At 37.0% G+C, this 25,434-nt stretch overlaps 1 protein-coding gene, 1 long non-coding RNA gene and 1 pseudogene across 6 annotated transcripts in view; 1 reads left to right on the forward strand and 2 right to left on the reverse strand.

Annotated features, from left to right (window-relative positions):
- LOC126764341 (uncharacterized) overlaps positions 1-25,434 on the reverse strand; it is a 473,995-nt gene that overhangs the window by 421,396 nt on the left and 27,165 nt on the right. The window lies entirely within an intron of this gene.
- Positions 1-25,434, forward strand: part of LOC126764081 (synaptosomal-associated protein 25) — a 532,618-nt gene that overhangs the window by 318,781 nt on the left and 188,403 nt on the right. The gene's annotated exons all lie outside the window — the stretch shown is intronic.
- On the reverse strand, positions 5,882-7,266 carry LOC126764150 (NADH dehydrogenase [ubiquinone] 1 alpha subcomplex subunit 9, mitochondrial-like; annotated as a pseudogene).

A 25,434-nucleotide genomic window follows, 5' to 3' on the forward strand; every position in this document is an offset into this window, starting at 1 on the left:
AAAAAGTTATATTTATTTCGTCTATTACAAAGCGAAGATGTGTCAAATGAACTCCATTTCTTCAAAGAAAATTGATGACCTTCATGAAATATGCATATTCGCATTATTTCGTTATCATTTCCATATTTGCACCAATAGAATTTCTATGGCATATACATACTATGTACATATATTACTTCTTTGGCACATTTGTCTGTATGTTTACGAAAGCAAATGCGAGCCATATACATATGTACATTCATAAGAACAAGTGTCGCACGCTTCTTTCGTATCTCCGTTGTCACGGTCAACCAATGGCCGAATCTTGCGTTTTGTCAAAGAGTCAAGTGCTGAACAAATTGAGCACGACAGACTGCAAGCGACATCTGTCAAATACACACATTCTTATAGACACAGTTATGTAGTTGTGCAGCTGGCTCAATAACTCTGTCCCTAGAACGTGTGTATTCTAATATATTCGTTTGCAGTCGGTCGCGCTCATTGTGTTCAGTACTTCTATGTGTCGAAACACTGACGCGACGGTAAAGCGCCACAACATTGTGTTGTTGGTAGAAAATCCGAGCTGTGCTGAAAGAAACTAACAAACGATCGCCGATTGTTACCGCTTCCCTTGCTGCTCGAACAGCGTCGCCAACAAGCTAGCGTAAATATGTATGAATGCATACGTATGAGCTTGCTCGGGGAGATGTTACGGCGTCTGTTTTTATGAATGAAGCGCTTGTGGAGTATGCCCCTGCGTTTATGAATGAAATCGTTTTTGTTGTAAAATTTACTACATTTGGGCTTCGCCAATTTGGCTGCCATATTATCTATGTTTGTATGCTTGTGCATTATTTGTTCGGAAGTGTATACAAATATATGTACATATACTATAAGTATATATGAATGTATGAACATGCAGGTCAATGTGCGCGCTTGTAATATATTGATAAGTGATAAAATCATGATTTGAATTTCTGAAAAGAATGGCACATGCGTATACAAACATACATATGTACATTTATATGAGCAGATAAAAAGATTAATATGATAGACCATGTATTTATATGTATATTGTTGTGATAAATTCAATTTACATTAGTAAGAAATATAATACAAAAATATTTATTAGTATATTACAGTATGTTATGTAAAAATCAAATTAAATTATTAAATATGCAAGTTCAAATTGACTGTAAATATTACTATGCATGCATTCATACAAAATTATACTCATATTATAATTGTTTTGGAAATGTCGACGGCAAAACCCAAAAGCATACATATTTGCATACATTGTGATTCCCTAGTTGAAAGCAAAAATTCGAGAACGAAAATATCACATTGCTGTTGTTGGGAGTATCATCATGAGCATGCATACATATATTTACGTCTCCTCATATTCTTCTGTATGTGAGAGAGCTGTATTTGTACACATTTTTCGCTGTTAAAAATGAAATATCAAAGAACTTATTTTTTTTCAATATTCTCTGCTTGGGTAGAAATGCCACGTCATCATATGCCGAAAATACATACATATATTTATTTATCTTCATATTCTTGGTTTGAGTATGTGAGAGAACTGTTGAAAATGTTAACATTTCACAGCGTGAATTCTGTGGTTGTGAGGTGAATTCCTTACTTCAATTTTAACAAATGTTCGCTGTCGAACCTGCACCTTCTCTATGTTTTAAGTTCTCTGGTCATGCTATCAAATTCAAAAATGAGCCACCTTGGAGGTGATACGCGTCAGGAAAAGTCGAACTATCTGAAATTGAAGCACCACCTGAACCATTGAACGGTTTACATATTCCCACAGATCCAGATTCTAACGTTTTCATGAAGTCAATTCGAACAGAAATAGTTCGAAATACTAATGATAATAACACTAGTCTACAGGCAATATGCAACTGATTGGCTATTGGTGTTTTTATATTAAATTAGGTGTACTAATAATCAATTCATATTTAAAAATTCCGTACCACGTAAGATTTTTAAGAATTTCAAAATTATTTTTTTACGTAGTATTAAGTAAATCCATATATACTTTGAGTTATTTGTTAGTCGAGAGTATTTATGACATTTCTCGTATGTCTTATCTGTATTCTTTCTTGTTTATCAATTTAAAACTTGAAGGTAGTTGTATATTTATTGCGATAGCCGTGGAAAGTGAGATTTTTTGATTAAAAATGTCTGATTCATTTTGTTATGTTTGTGGCTTGTATACACCTAAATCTCATGCCAGATTAATAACTAAAGTGACTGAATTAGCATATCTCAAGTATTTTGGTTTTCCTATAGTGAATCAAGATCGGAATTGGACTCCTCATATTTGTTGCCAGACTTGTATGTTAAACTTAAGCCACTGGCTTAATGGAAATAGATCATCAATGCCCTTTGCTATTCCGATGATCTGGTGTGAGCCGACAAACCATGCTACCGATTGCTATTTTTGTATGACAAACGTATGTGGATTTTCAAAAAAAAATAAGCACAAAATTCAATATCCCGACATATCTTCAGCTAAACGACCCGTTCCTCATGGCGAAAATTTACCAATTCCCGTTTCATCATTGCCACAGGACTTAGATACAGAACTTGGACGTTGTGCTGTTGATGATGCTATAGAAGATAATATTATATCCCGTAAAAGAAGCAAAGAGTCTCCTGTGTATCAGATTTCCGAAGATGAAGAAGAAAAAAAAAAAATACATTTGATCGAGCAGCCTGAACTTAATGATTTAGTGCGTGACCTTAACTTATCTAAACAACATGCAGAACTTTTAGCGTCAAGGTTACAGCAGTGGAATTTACTGGCCAAAGGTACAAAGGTCACCGCGTTTAGATACCGTAATGAAAAGTTTGCCTCTTTCTTTACATTTCGAGATAAAATTTGCTTTTGTACTGATCCTGCAAGTGTTATGGACAAGTTCGGCTATTAACATTATCCAGAAGAGTGGCGTTTATTCATAGACTCATTTAAGAAAAGTTTAAAAGCAGTTTTCCTACATAATGGCAACACTAAATCTTCAATTCCACTTTCCCACGCTGTTGATATGAAGGAAACTTATGAAAGTATGTCATTGATTTTGAATTACACAAACTACAACACATACAAGTGACAGATATGTGGTGATCTTAAAGTCATAGGACTACTTCTTGGGCTTCAAGGGCGATTTACTAAATACTGCTGTTTTTTGTGCCTTTGGGACAGTAGAGCAACAGAAAAACATTACAAAATAAAAGATTGGCCGCAAAGAGGTGATTTCGTGCCGGGTGAAGCTAACATCAAGAATATACCTCTAGTTGACCCTCGTAAGGTTTTGCTGCCCCCTTTACACATAACACTCGGATTGATGAAAAACTTTGTTAAAGCTTTAGATAAGAATAGCGAAGCTTTCAAATACCTCAAAGAAGTTTTCTCGAAGTTAAGTGAGGTCAAGCTAAAAGAAGGAATTTTCATTGGACCCAAAATCCGAAAAATTCTGAAGGACAAGCAGTTTGAAGAGAAACTAAACCCCGTTCAACGTAAAGCCTGGATATCATTTAGAAGCACTGTCAGGATTTTTTAGGAAACAAAAAGTCTAATCCGTATGAGGAACTAATCGACGAGTTGCTGGAAAACTACCAAAGAATGGGTTGCAGAATGTCACTAAAAATTCATTTTTTACATTCACATTTGAGTTTTTTTCCACAAAATTTGGGTTCCGTCAGTGATGAACAGGGAGAGAGGTTCCACCAAGATATTTTAACAATGGAACAGAGATATCAAGGCCGCTGGAATCCTGCAATGATGGGGGATTATTGTTGGTTCCTAATGAGAGAAAGTAATAGAGAATACAAGAAAAAATCGCCATTTGCAAAAAGGAAATCTACAAAACAGGTTCAATAGTTATATGTAGTTATTACACGATATAATAAACGTCTTACATAAAGTAAAAACTTTTTTTTATTTTTAAATTTTACCAGTATATTACTCAACAGGGCATTTTTCAAATATTTCTTCAAAGAGACTTTTTTTTTGATGTAACTGGAAAACTGTACGTGATGTTTTTTTTTACCTTCTAATTCAAACTTAGGAACCTTCAAAGATAACGATGCACGCATGGCCAAGACAGTTGCATTTTTTCGCTTTTTATTTGTAGACTTGTGTAATCAACAATACAATTTTACATTCAAAATGAGAATCAAAGTTTATCATAAAATGGGCTCATTGCTGCCAATGCCAAACGAACCACATACATTTTTACGAATCTACTTCTGTTGGTGCTCTCAGGTAATTTCAGACAAACACTTCCCTTGATTCCACGTTCAACATACGCTGATGCGATCAACACTTGCTTTAAATCATCTCCATTGTGGGATAATGTTGAAAAGTACAGCTGAAAATGAATATGCGCGTTCAAATGCTTCAATACTCGTATCGATCCGCTGAAACTTTCTTAAAACAATTTTTTATATTTCGTTGATGAAAAGTTGCTACAGATGAAACGGGATACGTAAAATTACCGAGTGATTTCTGCACAATCGCTGATTCGTAAGATAATCTCATTGAGCAAATATTTCCCGATGTACACACACAGTACATGAATCATGAGTGGTTTGTAGAATGAGCTATTTTATCAGCAAAACATGCAGACGTTGACAATTTAAATTTGAAGATACAACAGTTGTTGCCAGGGAATTTGGTATCATACATCATATAAATCTATTGATACAGTTTGCGAAGCCAGTGAAGCTATCAATTTTCTCACAGAAATTTTGAACTCACTGGATTTTCCAGGCATGCCACCGCATAATATACAATTGAACGTTGAAACTCCAATTATCTTGCTTCGTAATTTAAACCCGTCAGGGCTGTAAAACGGTGCGCGATTAGTCATTCGAAAATTGATGAAAAACGTTATCGAAGCTAGCATTTTGAATGGCAATTTCAAAGGTGAAATATATTAATACCACGGATTGCTATCATACCTACAGATGTGCCAATCATGGTATAGAGGAGTAGTTTTCACCATAGAAAAAAGAGCCATTCACAGTCCTTAACCTACCCAAGTGTACGTTCACAATAAAACATCACGGCCACCTCTGGTGAATAAGGGTGGCGAAAGGTCAAAAGGGGTTGCAGAAAGCGAAAATGCTATAATATAAAATTATAAATTTATAGTACTATATTTGTACATGTATAAATACTATTTACAATTTTTGTTATAGATTGAAGTTTAAAGCTGTTATCAAAAGACTTAATTATATCTTCTTGATATAAATAAATATGCTATATATTTTTAAGCGTTGTAGTTAATTTATTCATGGAAAAATTGAAAATTATTTTTGATAATGAGTGTACCAAAAGAGATAACTATTGTGGAAAAATTTGGTATTACATATCATAATAATTCGTCTGAACAGTAAAACACAATTTTTTACTGTAAGATAAATCCAGAGATAATTATAATAGCCTTGTTTTCTGAATTTTATGTATAAATTTTTGTAATCACAAACTACATACACGTTTTATATGTCAGAATTTAGCTATATGCCAGCGATCAGGAATCCTACTCGTTCCCAAATGGAGTGTTTGATTATCCTAACAGATTTATCACATTATGTATTTAGTTCTAAGCTAAGTTTTTAAATAAAAAGTATTCTTAAAGAAATTATTTTTTTGAATTTGCAATATCTATATAGTAGTAAAAAGTAGTTTAAATTAGCTTACGGAACGCTATTTTGCCATGCTCGGTAGCAATACTGGCATAGTATTTAAAAAAATAAATGATTGTTCGAAATAAATTCCGTTTGAAATTATTCAAATCGATAATAACTTGTTTGGCCCAATTAAAAATACAACTCAAATTCCTTAATTTTTAATAGCGGTTCATTATATAGTTTAAATATCGACTTCCACACCATTCATAATCGACCATAATTCACTAGATGTAAAGACGAATTGTAATTCGCGTAGATGCAAATGTTTCTTTTCAAATCGCTGCTTGGTCACCAACGCTGCCAACTTTCATTTGATGAGTGTTGTTTATTATTTGCGTAGTTCTTCCCGATGTTCTATCGGTTTTGGTGGAGCTGGTTCCCCCCACTCTCCCAATTCGGCATCATAATATTGCGCAGCGCGATATGGTCACAATTCCCAAGGTACTTGCTCTTCCGTGGAGGTCAATTGTACACCAAAATTCTTCAACCACGGCATGTCGGAGGGAACGACATCGGTAATACATTCGCGATCGATACGTTCCGTATGTAGCTCACCAATAGGTTGTCCAGGACAGATAAGCTCAGTGAACTTGGCTTTCAATAAGAAGGTAGGATCGCAACGCATGTCTTAACGATGGTATCCCCACCATTTTTCATTTTTCCGCATAACACGATGAAACCAGTCAATTAATTCGCTTAACTGGTAACGCTTTGGTCTGCAAGGTGGGTGTTTATCGTATTATAAAATATGTAAATTCAATTTTGCTCAAAACCTACCCAACAGCTTGATAAACCTGACCAGCAGTATTGGGATCCTAAGCGCAATTGACAATAGCTTGTACAACATCCGAATGTGCTCACCGGAGTATTTGCTCTTCAAAAAGTTACTTCCACCCTCAAACACAAAGCTCATTGGTTTAGGACTAGCGTTTAAAGCAGACAAATAATCAAACGTTCTACACCAGCTTCTTTGCTGATTCTATAAAAAAAAAAAAATAAAAATTACATGGTAAATCTTTTGAAATAAAGTTTAATTTTAGCTTACCTAGCAATGCGACGTGCACCTTCCACAAGCAAGTCATTGAATTTAAAATTTTATCTCGAATTCACGACCAACTAAGTTCATAAATACATTTGAGTACTTCACAGCATCGCGTATCGCTTTTACACCTCTTAAATCATAAAATTGGAACAGCACCTGACCCATTACACAGCAGTATTAACGAGGCCATGTTTAGTTATTCCGTACTTTTATTGGAATAAAATCCAAACCCGATCTGTTATTTATCGTCTCAAGGGAAATTTGCACACTTCTTCCAGATTCAAATAACTAAATAAACCATCGTAAAGCATTTAACCATGAAATAAACTCAAACAAATTGCCTTGCAAAAACCTTCGTTACGATGACAAAAATGTAAATATGGCTGTGAATGAGTATAATCTGGACCCCACTATTCGGCATAGTTGCTTATTTGTTCGTAAAATTTTTCTGTGGTGAACATTTATTAACTTACCACAGTTAAAAAGAGGCATAAATAAAAAACTTAATTTTTCACGTATTAGCTCATATTGTTCTCATCTTTAAAAATATATATTAAAATAAAACGATTTTCTTTTGAAAATATATTAAACTTTTATATATAACCAATATTTTTGGGACAACTTTTCCATAAATTTTAAGAAAATAACACTATGCGACCATTTTCCGGTTAAAAGTCGGCCACCTTGGATTCCAATAGAAACTCAACCCCGGACTACACTTGACGTTTCTACAATGGCACCTCTCAGCTGTGGCTTTGTTTACATAACATCAGCTGATAGTGACCTTACTCATCCTCTAGCGTGGTGCCAATTCAATTCAAACTGAATTCAGTTTCCGATTAAATTGGCATTTGCAAAATCCCAAGGCCAAACGATGTCTATTTGTGGCTTAGATTTGAGTATACCAGTTTGTTTGTGCTCGCTAAAGATGGGCTAACAAATAATATTGTTCACGCTATATTAGAATTCTGATTATTTAAGAATAACAAAGGAGTTACAAACTGTCAAATAATCAGCGTTGCCAAACTAATAAAAGTAAAAAGTTCAATGTGAAAAAAATTTGATACACCCCGGTGTTTGTCCGACCAGGGTTTTTTTTTCATAGCGCTCCGTGCCTACTTCTCGCATATACCATATACATATGTACTAACACACTTATAATAAGTAAATTACTTTTTGTCTACACTAGAATTTATCTAGAAACTAGAAATAATTTATATTTGCCGATTCATCTAGTTATATATAAATACCCTTTATTAAAAATAAAATGTAAACTATTTTAAGTAACTCCATTAAGCTATTTGCATGGAAAATATACAAGTATATTATATTAGACGACACAATGTAACATACTATAAATAATTATATCAGAGTATCAAACTGTAAACATCTTTTAAGTAACTTTACATGTTAAATTAACAAAGAAATCAAATGTACTATATATCAGAACTCTTAACAAAAGAAGAAGCAACATGTAAAACTATAGAAGAAACAAATCCAAAGATTAGATTCCTAGATTACGGTAATATAATACTAGATGGAGAACACATAGTAAATAACGAAACAATCTCAGGAATAAAACTTATCCAGTTCAACAACACAGTAAACAAAGACGGAGAGAATTACATGAATCCACAGGATAAAATAAAACAAATCTCACAACATGTTGAAACTATAACCATTGAAGAAGTCATCAACTCAATTGATGAAACGAAATTCACCATTATACAAAAATTACACAAACTTCTTATCCCAACCGACGACCCTCCACTCCTAACTTTATTTCAACAATTGGGACCATCTTTCTCATATTTTGAATTATTCCCAAATTAATAAAACTACATAAGGCCACTCAAGATCGAAAGAAACTACATGAACTTCAAGAATCAGCCAACCTTACGCTGATAAAATGAGGACATTTATTTTAGGAGTGGGAGAGTTAACACCCGTATCAACATGAAAGAGTACAGAAAGTAAAATAATAATATCTAAAACCAGTTTTAACATAATTAATAACATAAAACACACATATTCGACTTTAAAGACATGCTACTATTACACGATAGGCACATATTATCAATTTAGACTTTAGACCTAAGACATGTAATAGTATTACATGATAGGCACATTTAATCAACTTAGACTTTAGATCTAAGACATAGAACTATTACATGATAAGCATATTTAATCAGCTTAAACACACTTATTTATAATTCTATGCAAACCATAGCGAGTAAAGAATATATCTTTTTGATCAATTCGCATAACAGTGAATTCATTTCTGCGAGTGTGGTGTGTAGAGAATAGTTAGCCTAGAAGTCGCTGCAGCTGTTGCAAAGTGGCGACCACATTGCTGAGTCAGGTCGTGCGGCGAGGTTGCGGCCTTGCTGATTGGAACCTCGTTGAAGTGCCGTTGTGTGGACGCCAGGCACGAGGTGCTACGAGTACTTTTCGTTGACGGGACTGTGCTATACGGCTTGGCTGCGCATGTCGGACTATATCGCGGCTACGGGGAGCAGATGGATGATCGACAGTGCCTCTGGGATTTCGGTGTAGCAGCGTATGATGTGGCCGCTCACAGTGCTGGCATATGGTGTCAGACTCGCACTCCTGTGTGACATGCGTTTGAGCTGGACAATTCAAGCAGTGCCCAAGGGCGGCTGCGGAGCCGCAGTCGGTGTTTGTCGGGTTGCACTCCATGCAACGGTTGGTGCAGTTGTTACAGTGGTTGTTCGAAGCCGAATGATTAGCTGTCGTTGGTGGAACCGGCATATAAGCATCCATATTACCCTGTGTGGAACAAGAGTAAGTGATTCTAGATTTATATCGTTCTGAGTTTGTTCCACAATATGTGGTACGAATGAGTCCTCGTTTCCGACGAGCTTTTAAGTAATTTAATTATATCGTTTAATTATTTTTTAATTCGGCGGTTGCTTTAACGAGTTTTGACAACGTCTCGTTATTATCGATGGTTGGTAAAAAACGGTTCCAGTTTGCTTACGAAGATCGACTACTCGGATATGACCGTTGGAGCCATAGTAAAGCTTTTCTATGCGCCCAAGCCGCCACTCCGTAGGAGGTAGACAATCATCGTTACATCGGACAAAATCTCAAAGCTTAGGCGAATTTTCTGATGTTTTCCAACCTATTGTGGAGGTTGTTCAAATATCATTGAACATGCTTATTTATCAGCAAAACCGAAAATAAATATATATTTATATAATATTTATATTGAACATACAAACATATGTACATAAACACTCACATGCATTTTCACGCTATTAACCGGACAACTCTATTAACTGAACAAAAAGGCTGGTAACCGGACATTGAGAAAACAGCCTTAAATTCATTTATTTTTCCAAAGAAACATATTTGTATGAACATATTCAAAATTAAATGTCAAGTACAATCCCTTGGATTCTTTTACCGACAAAAACGTTTTCGCCTTTATTTGTAAGTAAAATTTTTTACTGTGTTAATAGTGGCCCGATCGCCTAGGAGTATATGTGTAAGTAATGAAAATACCAAATAAAAATTAGAATGAATATATTCTCACTCAAACAAGGTCTTTAATTTTCCCCCATCAGCGGTAAGAAGTTAAATATTCTTTTTTGAGGTCAATATTTGATGATAAAAATCAAACAGAGGTCCTTTAAATAGTCTTCTTTTCATCGGCGACTGAAATTATAAAGGAGAATTTTAATTCTCTCCCATCGATTTAATAAGGACAGCGACTCCACGCTTCGTTCAGGTGTGGGCAGAATGGGTGCTCCTTTGAGAAATTGCCCTGGGGTTAGGGCTGTAAGATCTGAGGGATCTTGCAAGTGCAAGGGATCTTGAAAGTGCTGTTAGTGGCGATTAATTGAGCGCAGCTTCAATGCGAATTAGTAATGTTATGTGGGATTTAAAACTGTTTACAGCGGATTACCATAAACCACCCACATGAGGAGCGCTTGGGGGGATAAACTGCCATTTAATGCCTTAGAGAGAGTACTTTTATGCAATCTCAGAGGAAACTTCTTTAATGAAATCCACAAACTGTTTTTCGCTATCTCTCGCACTTATAGCCCCGGACATTATTTCTTGTTTATGCATCGTGCAGATCTTGCACATGAAAATGCACTTTTTTATTTGAGGCTTATGGCGCGGAATATAGAACTCTTGTCGGATGATATGTTGCGTTAATAGCCCTGACAGACGAGCAAAATTAATGCGCCTTAAGCAACGCTAATGACAGATGGCAGACTTGTGCATTTAGGCAGCTGATAGTGAAATTTGTATATTTATTAAAAAAAAAGTGAAATAAAAATAAATAGAATAAATTATTAATAGAAATTTTGTTATTTTTGGAAAATTTATATAAATTTAACGCCAAACTTCGTTTATTATTAACTACTTTAAAAGATAATAGAGTGAAATTAAAAGCAATAACTGATTGTAATGCGGAAAAAGTGTGCGAAAAAGAATATTGGAGAAATGGATAGCAAACTATGCGTTGTTTATTTTCTGCCACCTAAAACTATGAAAATTTGTTTTTGTTAATAAACTTGCACATAATTTAATTAGCAATATAAAACTGTTTACCTCTGATGCTAAAAACGCAAAGGAGGCGGCAGACTTCAAGCGACATCTGTCAAAAAACAGCAAAAATCGGCGATTTTTGGACAATGTTGCCTACTCAAATTTGGTAAATTCAGCTAAATGTACGAAATTCTTGCGCATTACAAACTTGCATTAGCATGGGTCAAATGCGCAAGTTAATGCAAATGAATCCCGCTAATCAAATTAGCGCTGTCGTTTGTCAGGGCTATAAGCGATGTTCAGCGTGCAGCATTTGTATGTAACGGATAAGTAATGTTTCAAGTTGTGATTATTTTGATAGAATTATGGGCTGGCGTTCGATATATGACAGCCTTGAGTTGGCAAGCCGACCGTTAGCACGAAGCAAGAAGCAAGTTGGAAAAATCTTGATCGTCTTTATGTACGACTATTTGTCTATACATTGTTTCGACGTCCCCGTTGAATACCTATTTGAATATACGCCATCATATTTTGTTTTGAGCTCACCTCTTTTAAGTAGGTTTCTTTCCGTACTTTGAAACTGCTGTATTGCAGAGGTGCGAGAGTGACCTAAGGCGATTGTTTTGGGAAATTGCTGTTCTAGTGGTAGTCGTACAACGTATCGATCATTATTGATCTAGTAGTATAGATGGGGGGAGTTCTCTTATCTCCCAAAATTTTCTTCATTTTGAATTGAGGTACTCGTTTGAGATTTCTTCAACTTGAGTTGTCATCGTTGTGAATGGTTCCGTAACTAGTCCACTTAGGATCCAACCGAAAATAGTGATTTGTGCCTGAAATATGTTTAAAATTTGTTCAATACCTTCAAGTATTATCTGTGGTATGAGATCACTGCCTAATAGAAGATCTATTTGAGCGGGGCTGCTGCAGTTGGGATATGCTAACTTAAGGTGTGAATCTTTTCCCAATGCTTGCTATTTATATGATAGATTTTATTTTTTGTTAGAGTTACTACTCTTCCGCCCATTTCCGTAATTTCAAAGTTGGCTTGTTTTGTTGGAAGTTTTTGCTTATTTTGTGGCCTAGATGCTATGAAAGATCGTTGTGATCCTTGGTCTATTAAAGCCATGAGCTTAAACTGTTCTCCGCGATGTTCGATGGAGACGACTGCTGTAGGTAGTAGTACCCTACTTTGATTTTCGATGTGTAGCGTTTGAGTTTTTAATGCTTTTGTGCAGCATGGTGCTTCTTGGAAATTTTGTGAATACGGCACTTTGGGATTAGTTGTTGCAACTAAACCCGTGGCTTTTTCGATATTTGCGCTGTTTGGGCGTGAGCTAAAAAAAAGCATCGAATGTCGTCGTTTATGACAATAAACGTAATTAAATTTGCTTTCACAATCTTTAAGGATCTGCGCATGTGATAAGCTGTTTGTGCAAAGTCTTTTTGACTTTACAAAATGATTTCGGTGAATGATATTTAATTTTTAAATTTCTCACAATCTTTAAGTTTATGTCCCTTTTTCATATTTCACATGACATTTGTTTGTATTGTTCGGATGTGAACGTTTGATTTTTCAAGCCGCTACTATTTAAATTGCTGTTGCTCCTGGCTTGGGGTCTGTGGAAGCTTCTGTTGAGGTCGTGTTGAGTACCTTTTGGTTTAGTTATTTTTTTGTCTACCCTTTCCGCAATTTCGTACTGGATAGTGCAAAATTCTTTCAACTGTTGGCACGAGGGGCATTTTTGTCTTGATGAGAGCGATGACTCCCACAGCAATAACGTATTTTGTGGTTGCCGCTGTGCATATATTTACCAGTATAGGGTCCCAGCTGTCTGAGGGAGTATTTTGTGTCGATAAAACTGACAAACGGTTGGAAACAGTGGATTGAAGTTTGATAAATTCTTCACTTGTTTTCCATGAGTTTATATTATTTTCATTAATATCGTTATTTGCTTATCTACCAATATTCGCTCGTTTTCGGATCTTGACTTCAGGGCTTCCCAAGCCAAATTGAAATTATCGTCAACTGTTTTACTACTTATGCTGCTTTACCTTTAGCTTTGTATCGGAGGTGATACAATTTTTGCTGTGATAATTTGTATGTTTTATGTACACGGCTGTAAACATGTCCCGGAAGGACGGCCATTGCTCATAACATCCATGACATATGTATTTTTGTATCGCACGCTGGCACTTTGAGATAAATGCCTGAACTTGCCTCTTGACTTTGACTTTGTGGCAGCTCTACTCTCGGGTGTGGAGTAGCTGCAATTGCTCTTAATAGCTTTACTTGATCAGAAATCATCGCTTTTGTTTCTTCGAACTGGTCTAAGCAGTTTTCATATTTGGCGTAAGCCGAGGATCAGAGACGCGTCCAAATATTGTCTAAATTGTCTTTTTTAATTGTCTTGAATCGGTGAAGATGAAAAGCGAGCGCAGTATCGTATCAAACTGTCACTCACAGCAATGCATTTGGTATATGAAATGTCTTTACCACTTTTTAGTTTTTAGCACCTTGCTTTGAGCATGTAGTTTCTGCCGGTATTTGTAAATATTTTGAATTTTTGATTTTTTTGAATCTAAGCCCATTTAGAAAATGTAGTCTTTCAAAATAATTCGTCTCAGCCCAAACTGAAACTTTTTTACGCAAATAAGAGTTTTTTCGGATTTGTTTACTAAAAATACGCGTATTAGCCGTTTATTGATACCGTTTCGTATTTATTGGATATATAATTTTTGTATCTTATTTTAAAAGACGTACTTTAATTAACCGCACTTTAAGTATTAATACATATATCGGGTGATTTTTTAAGAGCTTGATAACTTTTTTTTAAAAAAAAACGCATAAAATTTGCAAAATCTCATCGGTTCTTTATTTGAAACGTTAGATTGGTTCATGACATTTACTTTTTGAAGATAATTTCATTTAAATGTTGACTCATGTGGTTTCAACAAGATGGCGCTACATGCCACACAGCTCGCGATTCTATGGCCATTTTGAGGGAAAACTTCGGAGAACAATTCATCTCAAGAAATGGACCCGTAAGTTGGCCACCAAGATCATGCGATTTAACGCCTTTAGACTATTTTTTGTGGGGCTACGTCAAGTCTAAAGTCTACAGAAATAAGCCAGCAACTATTCCAGCTTTGGAAGACAACTTTTCCGAAGAAATTCGGGCTATTCCGGCCGAAATGCTCGAAAAAGTTGCCAAAATTGGACTTTCCGAATGGACCACCAAGACGCAGCCGCGGTCAACATTTAAATGAAATTATCTTCAAAAAGTAAATGTCATGAACCAATCTAACGTTTCAAATAAAGAACCGATGAGATTTTGCAAATTTTATGCGTTTTTTTTTAAAAAAAAGTTATCCAGCTCTTAAAAAATCACCCGATATATAGTATATAGTCCACAAGTCCAGAAGAAAACTGTTTATAGATTTACTAGTAGATTAACTTATAGTTTACCCGAGATTTCACATCGATTCAAACAATCGTCGCAACGCTATGAACTGACATGATACGATTGGAACCGAGGCCAGCCATACCGTTTAGTCGATCGGGATTGCCGAAGAACAGATTGTTCGCGTTGCATCAGATCAGTTGACCCTGGCGGCCAATCAACAGTGTGGTCTATGCTGAACTGAATTGATTTGAATGTGTTTTTGGCACGACTGTTTTCTGGTATATATATATTTTTATTATTTTAAACCATTTTATTTTTATCAAATTGAAATTCGCGTAATTTCAATTTATCGTACCGGTGAATTTAATGAAATGTTGTGATTATTTTCGGAATGATTGTACCCAATGTACGCTGGGTATACCAGCATAAGCGGATTGTATGCTGTATGTAAGTACCTACATAAGTTAACAAGTAAGAATTGCACTTTTTGTTTGTGAAATGCAAGAATAGTGCAATGTACTTTGTTTACATTGCAACATTCTGCTGACGCATATGTTTGTTGCCCAGCCACTGCGGCCAGCAGCGGTAAACCGACACTTGCCTATTTCGCAAGCGACTGTGTTGGCGTATGCTGATTCGACTTGCCGGATATAGTAACGCACACTTAGAATTTTAGGTTCAATAATGTTTTTAGAGTTCAATATTAAGTTCAGTTGGTTTTTTGTATTTCATCTATAATAAACGTACTTGCTCCAGCCTTCCCGTTACAACATTGCCTTCTTATTTGGCTCTGAAAGGACAATAACATAATCGTCAAAGGACACAACGTAATTGGCGCCCAACGAACGAGAATCTACATTGAGATTAGGAATGTCTCGTTAAATGTAAGTTCGTTACAATTTCATTCTAAAGATTATCAAGATATTCTAAATAAAAGTGCATAAAGAATATAACATTGATTTTATCCCGCACTCACCTTTTAGCTCACCACAAATTTCTCGTGAATCAAGAAATGAAAAGATGTACTTGTTTGTTCACGCGTATTTCAATTGGGGTTTATTAAACACTTTATAATTCACAACTGTTAATAATTTTGGGGACGGTATAAACCCCAATAGGGTTTTATTAGATAATTTAGAATTCACAAATTCCCGAAAATTGAAAAGCTTATAAAATTATTATCTCTGCGGCGTGGGAGATTTGCGAAATGCACCGATCATTGCTGATGTCCATAACCAACTGAACTGGTTCTCCTCGTCGGTTCCCTTTTTCGCTTTGGTATGGGGGCGGTGTCATGGTTGTTGGTTGGTTGGTGTACTTGTGTGTGGGTGTCAATATGTGTTGCTCTCGTGAGTAATGTGGATGGTAAGTGGTGATGTGATGAGTGTGGTGAAGGATGCGTGTCAGTGCTGATATGTTGAGTTGATGTGGTATGCTAATGTGGGGTGTGTGTGGATCTTCGGGGGAGGATGCTCATTTATACATCCCGGCCCCCTAGGTGAGTATTTAGCCTAGTAACCTCTGAAGTTGTTGGAGTGGTGCAACAACGTTGCTGAGGCCTGTTGCACGGCGGGCTTGCGGTTTAGGGGTTACTTGACTATGACGCCAAAATCGGGGCTCCTCCAATGGTAATGCCGGCCTTCGTGGTTGCGGTCGCGGGGGCCGTCGGCTGGCAGTACGACTGCGAGGGGCATTATGACGCCCGACGTCGGGTCCGGCGGTGCGGTGCAGCATCGTGTGATGGTGCCGCATGCATACCTGGCATTGGTACCTGATCGTGCATTCGCACATGAAATGGGTAGGCGCCAGGCTGCATCGGAGCCATTGCTTGCGGGTCACTGCGCGAAGCCGTTGGAATTTCTCGGGGAGGTGCGGCAGCGATGGTTGTGCGCGGCGCTGCTACTGGGGTAGCTTTAGGGCGCGGAACCGTGACGGCGGAACGCACAGTGGGCGTAGGAACAGTGGGCATCTCGGCATCCATATTGATCTGTTAAGAGATATCATGTTAATTATTATATATTTGTATATACTCATATGGGCGTTGGTGCCACGTAATGTGGCATGAGTCGTCATGTGGATCGAGCCCTTTTTTTGGTTTAGGTTTTTGGTGGGTATTTATTTCTAGTGGATGAGTTTATTATTACATTTTTTTAATTTCTTTGTTTATTAGTTGCTGTTACGTTTCGATTTTATCTGGGGTTGGCAAAAAAAAAACTGCCAATTGATACCTTAGGAGCGTATTTTTGGACAATGTCAGGTGAGACTTGTTTCGTGAAGTCCACAAACTGTCTTTCGGTAGCTCTTTGAGCTCTGATAAAAGTTTTACCATTATCGCTCATGATTTTTGATGGAAAGCCTTCTCGTCCGACGAAACGAGCAAAAGCCGCAAGAAAAGCCTCTGTCATCAGATTCGTACACAGCTCAAAGAGTACTGCTTTTGTCGTGAAACAGAATAAAAGGCCCAGCAAAATCTACACCTGTAGTGGTGAAAGACAGAGCAAAATTGCAGCGTTCAAGTGGAAGTGCTGCCATAATCTGCGATCGCCTTTTCTGCATATGCATAGTGCAGATTTTGCACAGAAAAATGCACTTCTTTATTTGTCGCTTCAGTCGGGGTATGTACAGCTCTTGGCGGACCATATGTTGCATGAGACGATTTTCGGCGTGGAGCATCAGTAAGTGGATATATCTAATAAATAAAGTGGCAAACGGACACCTCTCTGGTATGATTATAGGCTGGCGTTCATTATACGTTAGAGTTGAATCAGCAAGCCGACCATTCGCAAGAGGTAAACCCTTCGTGTCTAGAAATGGGTTTAGAACTAAGAATGAGCTTTTTTATCAATAGGCTTCGATTCCCTTAGTAATGCTATATCGCAGCTGAAGTAGCGCGTTTGGGTTGATGCGATAAGAGCGACCTTTGCTTTTTGTAAGTCTTGGTGCGTCAATGCATCGCAATGGAGATAAGTTGCTCCTTTAACTTTAAGTTTAAGCCGCTCTAAAAACTTGAGCATATAAGCGCCTACGCGGAAAAGGAGGATGTCAGTGTCATCCAGTGTTGAATGATAAGCGTCAATTTTTTGACTTTCTGGAGCAAGTATGTTGCGCATTGGCGATTGTGGCCAAGAATCGGGAGATTTCGATAACCATCGGGGGCCATTCCACCAGAGGGTGGAAGTGGTGAGATGCAGAGGTTTGCATCCTCTTGTACCTAGATCAGCAGGATTGTCAGCACTGGCTACGTGACGCCAAGTGGCTGATCCTACTAGGTCAAGTATTTGAGATGTTCGGTTAGAAATATGCGTTTTCCACGCATGTGGTGGTTTTTCTAACCAGGCTAGAACTATCTCGGAATCGGACCATAAATATAATTTGTATTTCGCCAGGTTTTGCTAGTAGCAGAGCGCCACAGAGTTCAAGTCGTGGGAGACTTAGCGTTTTTAGAGGCACAACTTTTGCTTTTGCCGCTAGTAGGTGGCTTGTAGTTGCGACATCGCTTTGTGTACGCACATATATAGTGGCACAATATGCCTTTTCAGAGGCGTCGCAGAAGCCGTGTAGTTCACCTTGTATTCGGGGGAATAGTTTAGCCATCGTGGAATTTGTATCTGCGAGATGTCGTTCAAATTATTAAGGAACTGGGACCATTTTTCTAAGCGAAGAGGTTTCACTTGTTCGTCCCAGTCGGTTCCTTCTAGCCATAATTCTTTTATTAGTATTTTCGCTTGTATCATAATTGGCGAAAGCCATACTGCGGGGTCAAAAAGTTTTGCCACCGAGGAGAGAATTTGGCGTTTTGTAATAGCGGATAATGCGGATATGGACTCAGTCGTGTATGAAAACTGGTCCGATATCGCATTCCATTGGATGCCTAGTGTTTTTGTTGTACTTTTCTTTTCAAATATATGGAAATTAGTATCCAACAAATGGTCTTTAGGAATATTTTTTTAAATATTTGGGTGATTAGCTGTAATCTTTTTTAAAGGAAACCCTGCGGTATTGAGGGCATTTATTATCTGTGATAAGGTCTCGTATGCTTGTGGAAGACTGTGGCTTCCAGACAGGATATCGTCTACATACGTTTGCGTTTTTAAGACTTGTGTTGCCAGTGGAAATTCTGGCTTTGTGTCTTCTGCCAGTTCGTGTAGTGTACGAATGGCTAGATATGGGGCACAGTTTACGTCAAAGGTAACTGTTTTCAATTTAAAGTCGCGTAGTGGACTCTTGGCAGATTTTCGGAAAATAATCCGCTGAAAATCTTGATCCTCTTTATGTACCAGTATTTGTCGATACATCTTTTCGACATCCCCATTGAATACGTATTTGTATATACGCCAATTTAATATGAGGAGCATTAAATCTGGTTGGAGCGTGGGTCCCGTAAATAGAATATCATTTAGGGAATTACCCGAGCTCGAGGATCGTGAGGCATTGAAGACAACTCGAACTTTTGTTGTTTTTTCTCAGGCTTTACTACTGGATGATTTGGCAAGTAGAATGAGAAATATTTGCCTTTTGTGATTTTTTCACATGGGCTCACTTCCTCCCTGTGATCTAAATGGAGGTAATCTTCTAAGACACCATCATAATCTTGTTTAAGCTCACCTTTTCTAAGTAGGTTTTTTCCCATACTTAGAAACTGCTGTATTGCAGAGGTGCGAGAGTGACCTAAGGCGAGTGTGTCTGGAAATTGTTGTTTTAGTGGTAGTCGTACGACATACCGACCATTATCTGATCGAGTAGTTGTGGCTTTGTAAAACTCTTCGAAATACTGATCTTCAGGTGTTGTAATTGAAATGGGGGGGAGTTCTTCTAACTCCCAAAATTTTCTCAATTGTGAATTGAGGTACTCGTTTGAGATTTCCTCAACTTGAGTTGTCATTGCTGTGACTGGTTCCGCAACTAGTCCACTTAGGACCCATCCAAAAATGGTATTTTGCGCCTGTAGTGTTTTCGAAATTTTTTCAACACCTTCTAATATGATTTGCGGTATTAGGTCGCTGCCTATTAGGATGTCTATTTGAGCTGGCGTGTTGCAGTTGGGATCTGCTAGCTTTAGGTGTGAAATTTTGTCCCAATGCTTGCTATTTATTTGATAGCTTGGGAGCATGTTTGTTAGTTGCGGTAAGACAATAGCATTTGCTTGAATGCGCTTATCCGCTTGGGGGGAAATTAGGGTAATGGGGCAGATTTTATTTGAGTTTTGTAGTACTCGTCTGCCCATTCCCGTAATTTCATAGTTGGCATGTTTTGTTGGCAGTTTTAGCCGATTTTGTGCCCTAGACGCTGTGAATGATCGTTGCGATTCTTGGTCTATTAGGGCTCTTAGTTTGAACAGTTCTCCTCGGTGTTCGATGGAGACAACTGCTGTGGGTAGTAGTACTCTACTATGATTTTCGCTGTGTAGCGTTTGAGTTTTTAATGCCTTTGAACAACATGGTGTCTCTTGGCAATTTTCTTGAGTTTTTGTTTCGAGAGTTGCTGTTGCAACTAAACCAGTGGCTTTTTTTGAAAAAGCGCTGCTATGAGGTGTGTTGGGAAAGTTATTGAGATGTAACATAGAATGATGCCTTTTGTGGCAAAATACGCAATTAAATTTGCTTTCGCAAGTATTAAGAATGTGTGAGTGGGAAAAGCAGTTTGTACAGAGTCTTTATGACCTGACAAAGATGTTCCTTTCATTGACATTCAATTTTTTAAATTTCTCGCAAGCTTTTAACTTATGCCCTCCAGTACATAGTTCGCATGACGTGAATTTATTTTGTTCAGATGTGAACGATTGTGTTTTGAAAAAGCTTCTGTTTAAAGGATTGTTGCTTCCGGCTTGGGGTTTATTGAAGCTTCGATTTAGGTCTTGTTGAACGTTTTTAGTTCTGACCACTTTTTTGTCTACCCTTTCCGTAATTTCGTATTGGGTAGTTAAGAAATCTTTCATCTGCTGCCACGTTGGGCATTTTCTTCTTGATGAGAGCGATTGCTCCCACAAAAGTAATGATTTATCCGGTAATGCGGCGGTACATATGTTTGCCAGAATAGGATCCCAATTGTGAGTGGGAATATTTTGTGTCGATATAACTGACAAACAATTTGACACAGTGGATTCTAGTTTGATGAATTCTTCACTGGTTTCTCTTTGAATTTTAGGCAATTTCATAAGTATCGTCGTTACTTGCTTGTCAACTAATATTCTCTCATTTTCATATCTTTGTCTTAAAGCTTCCCAAGCTAAATTAAAATTATCGTCATTCAATGCGAACTGCTTGACTATTACGCCTGCTTGACCTTTAGTTTTGTATCGAAGGTGATACAATTTTTGCGCTTGTGATAATTTTGGATGGTTTATGTACACGGCTGTAAACATGTCCCGGAAGGACGGCCATTGTTCATAACCTCCATGAAATATTTCCGTATCACACGCTGGCACTTTGAGATGAATGCTTGAACTTGTCTCTTGGGCTTGCAATTGTGGTAACTCTACTCTACTGTGGGGAGTAGGTGAAATTGACTTAATAAGTTTTAATTGATCTGATATCACCGCTATGAGTCTAGGCAATTTTCGTATTTGGCGTAAGCCGAAGATTTAAAATTTTCAGGTAGATCTGAATCATCAGTTTCTACTATTGCGTCGTATGCAGCTTGGAGGGGTGTCCAAAAATTGTCAATAGATTTATTTTTATTTCTAGTACCGATTCAGAGTTGTACTGAATCGGTGAAGATGCAAATCGAGTGCAGTATTTAATTAAGTTGTCACTCTCAGAAATGAATTTAATATACGAAAGGTCTTTCCCCCTTTTTTGATTTGTAGCACCTTGCTTCGAGCGAGTAGCTTCAGCAGGTGTACATGGGCTTTTATCGTCATTAATCATTTTCGGAATCCTTAAGAATTCTGCTTTAGATTCTTTTGAGTCAGTGCTTATTCAGAAAATTTTAATCAATTAAATTAATATGTATATTTTATTATACTTTTCAACCAGTAAGAGTCGATATTGCCGAAAAATTGGATTATTGAAATATATGTATGTATATTATGTAACCGAAAGGTCTTTTCAATAAATAACAGCTGTTATTTCAGAAAAAGAATTTAAAAATGCGTTTATAGCTTTTATTGCTCGCGTTTGTACTTACTTGTTTTTTTTTTTTAATATTTCTTACGGTTTTATCCGTATGCCCTTGTATCAGCGCGCACTGAAACTTGGTCAATAACCTTTGTACATACGTGTGGATGTTATGTGCATTATAATATGCGTTAAACAAAATATGTGCAACTCTGTTAACAGAACTTATAAGATTGTGATGCAGAATTTCACCATTCTCGCTGCTATTTAGCAGAAATGAGCACGTTCTCTGGCAGAAATTTATGTAAAACGACTGAATTCATGCCAGAATAAATAAAGAGAAATGCTTTGTAGAAAAATGATACAAATTTTAATTTTTTTACAAAATCGTGAAAAATTTGGTAAAAATAATTCAATTATATTTTTTAATTTTTTAATTATTTCAATGTCAGTAGTTATGAAATCGTTCGAGACGTTCGCGGGTACGGTCAACAGTAAAGTGTGCTGTTCAATTTCTTGTAATATACATGAAATCCCGGCTGGGGAAATTCGCAAGCAGATTCACCGGAGGACCTTAATATCGTTGGCACCACGCGGTATATCGGTTTTCTCGAAATTTCTACAAAAATAGTTGAAAACATAAGTGATTTATCATATAACTTTTGGAAATTTAAAACAATAACAAAAAATAATACCAAATTAAAACACTCAATTAATTTTCGCGCAAAAATTCTCCTCCGAACATCTTAAGTGGGTATCAGCTGTTTCTGTCGCACGGCAAACCAGCTGTCTACGCAGAGTTGTAGGTGGCCAGGAACACTACATTATCTGCACGTGCAGTCGGTAAAGCAGTTGGTAAGGCAGTTTCTTTTACTTAACGTAACCACGATTAAATAAGATCGTGATGGACACACAAACTCCGCCTCCCGGTGGGGGTACACAATGTAACCAAATAGGTATGTTGCTCGAACGCATTAAAAAAATAGAAACGGTGAATAATGAATTGAAAAACGAAAATGCGGCACTTAAACTTCAAAATGAAGACTTGAAGAAATCGCTAACCAAATATGCAAATGAAACGTCTTCTTCTCCATCAAAATCGACCTTTGCAGCCGAAACTGACGAAGAAGAGCTTGAAAAAGAAACAAATTGGCTATTAAAAAAGAAAAAAAGTAGGGAAAGTAAGAAACGCAAAGCAGATTCTTCACCGGATGTAACATTGAAGTCTACGATTCCGGATGGAACAGCAGAAGATAAAACAGATACAAAAGTAAGCCATCGCCCTCGCCAATTATAATATCGGAAAATTTTAACCAACCCTTGATGCGTTCCTTGATTAACGCAGATCTAAAAAAATCTTACACACTCAAGCTCACTGGCCCAAGTTCCTGTAAAGTAAATCTTTCAGATAGTTCCGACTACAGAATACTTACAAGGAAGACAAACAATCGCGTGATATACGCGTAATGGTAAAAGACCTTCATCACTCATTTGAGCCTGAAAGTATTATCACAGACCTTCAAAAGCAAGGGTTTAAAGTTACGAAAGTCTTAAACAAACTTCAATATAAAACAAAAAACCCGTTAAATATGTTTATTGTATGTTTTGAACCTACAGAGAACATTAAGAAAATTTACGAAATCAAATATATTCTAAATTCTGTCGTTAAACTCGAGCCCATCAAGCCATCGAATCTTGTTCCGCAGTGTAAATCCTGTCAGGCGTTCGGTCACACTAGAAACTATTGTTGTAAGCCACCGCGGTGTGTAAAGTGCGCCGGAAATCATTCAACACTAAGCTGTACAAAACCTGCCGAACTACCGCCAAAATGTTGTAACTGTAGTCAAAATCACCCTGCGAACTATAGGGGATGTGAAGTGGCAAAGCAACTTCAAAAAATTAAAAACGCGACTGGAAAAAATAAAGAGCATAAATATGAACCAAAACGCTTAAGCACAACCACTTCCACTGTTCCTCAGAAAGAAGACACTAATGTAAATCATCAATCTGGAAAGCCCTCATTTGCCAGCATAACTAAAGGTGCTAATAAAGCTCAACAACATCTGTCTGAAAATCATACAAATACGAATGCCACTGGTGATATTATTGGTAATTTTTCGTTAATTCTCAACAAGCTTAATAAGCTAGAAGAGCAAAATAGACTTACCCACGAACGTCTTACTAAACTAGAGAGACAGCATAGTGAAAATAAGGCGCAAAAATGAAGCCGATGAAAATTATGACCTGGAATGCAAATGGCCTGCTCAAACGTAGTAGAGAATTAGAGACATTTCTCCATGTTGAAAAAATTGATATTTGTCTTATGTCAGAAACTCATTTCACAAATGAGACTTTTGTTAGATTCAAAAACTACAAGACGTATTGCTCGAACCACCCAAATAACAATGCGAGAGGGGGAGTGCCATAATTATCAGAGATAATATTCCCCACTACGAAGAAATTAATATAAGTATCCCAGAATTCCAAACTACGACCATATCGGTTGAATCTAGTTTCGGAAAAATAAGCATTACCGCAATATATAGCCCACCTAGACACAATATTAAAATGGACTTGTACACAGAACTTATATTAAAACACCATGGGAAATTCATCATGGGTGGTGATTTTAACGCAAAACACTCACAATGGGGTTCAAGAGTTACGACACCGAAGGGTAGAGAGCTATTTAAAGCTGTTACGGCTACTGGATGCGACTTCATGTCTACTGGCAAGCCGACTTACTGGCCTTCCGACACAAGGAAATTACCTGACCTGATCGATTTTTTCATCACTCGACAAATATCCAAGACATTCATTACTATTGAAAATGGATTGGACTTAAATTCGGACCGCCTTATCTTTCTAATAGACATACGGATTGGGAGTATTTCAAAGTGATGCTCGACAAAAATATTGATTTTGAAGCAAATATAACAACCCAAGATATCTTAGAAGATGAAGTTCATACATTTACGAAAGCTATTCAGGAATCGGCTTGGAAAAGTACTCCTGTTCCTAAACGAAAAAACTTTTATATTAAATATCCATCGGACATTTTAGATCTCATAAAGAAAAAGAGAAAACTACGCAAAAAATGGCAAATCACGCGATTTTCCCAATATAAAACAGAACTGAACAATTTAACCAAGCTTCTCAGTACTAAAATAAAGTTATTCACGAATCAAAATGTTTCTAATTATATTGAGAAACTAACGCCAAACAAACAATCCGATTATTCCCTTTGGAAAGCAGTAAAAAATGCTAGGAAACCAATATTGTCAAATGCACCCCTCAGAAAGCCAAACGGATCCTGGGCCAAAAGCGACGAAGAAAAAGCGGAAGTTTTTTCAGAGAAACTCGCTAAAACGTTTAGTTCTATTCTGTTCCATGTAACTTTACCTCAGATGGAAGGATCGCAATGCGTAGAAGAAATCCAACCAGCAACAATTAAAGAAGTGGAAAATATAATTAAAAGTAGATTTAAACCAAGAAAAGCGCCCGGTTTCGACTTAGTGACAGCTGAGGTACTGAAAAATCTAACACGGAAAGCATTAGAAAAACTTACATCGATAATAAACGCTTGCTTAAATCTCAGATACGTTCCATTGTCATGGAAGGTATCTGAAATCATTATGGTACAAAAACCCGGGAAAAGCGCACAGGAAGCATCATCATATCGTCCAATCTCACTGTTGCCTATTTTGTCCAAATTACTTGA

This window comes from Bactrocera neohumeralis, unplaced genomic scaffold (assembly GCF_024586455.1).
Source record: "Bactrocera neohumeralis isolate Rockhampton unplaced genomic scaffold, APGP_CSIRO_Bneo_wtdbg2-racon-allhic-juicebox.fasta_v2 cluster09, whole genome shotgun sequence".
Classification (NCBI taxonomy): Eukaryota; Metazoa; Arthropoda; class Insecta; order Diptera; family Tephritidae; genus Bactrocera; species Bactrocera neohumeralis.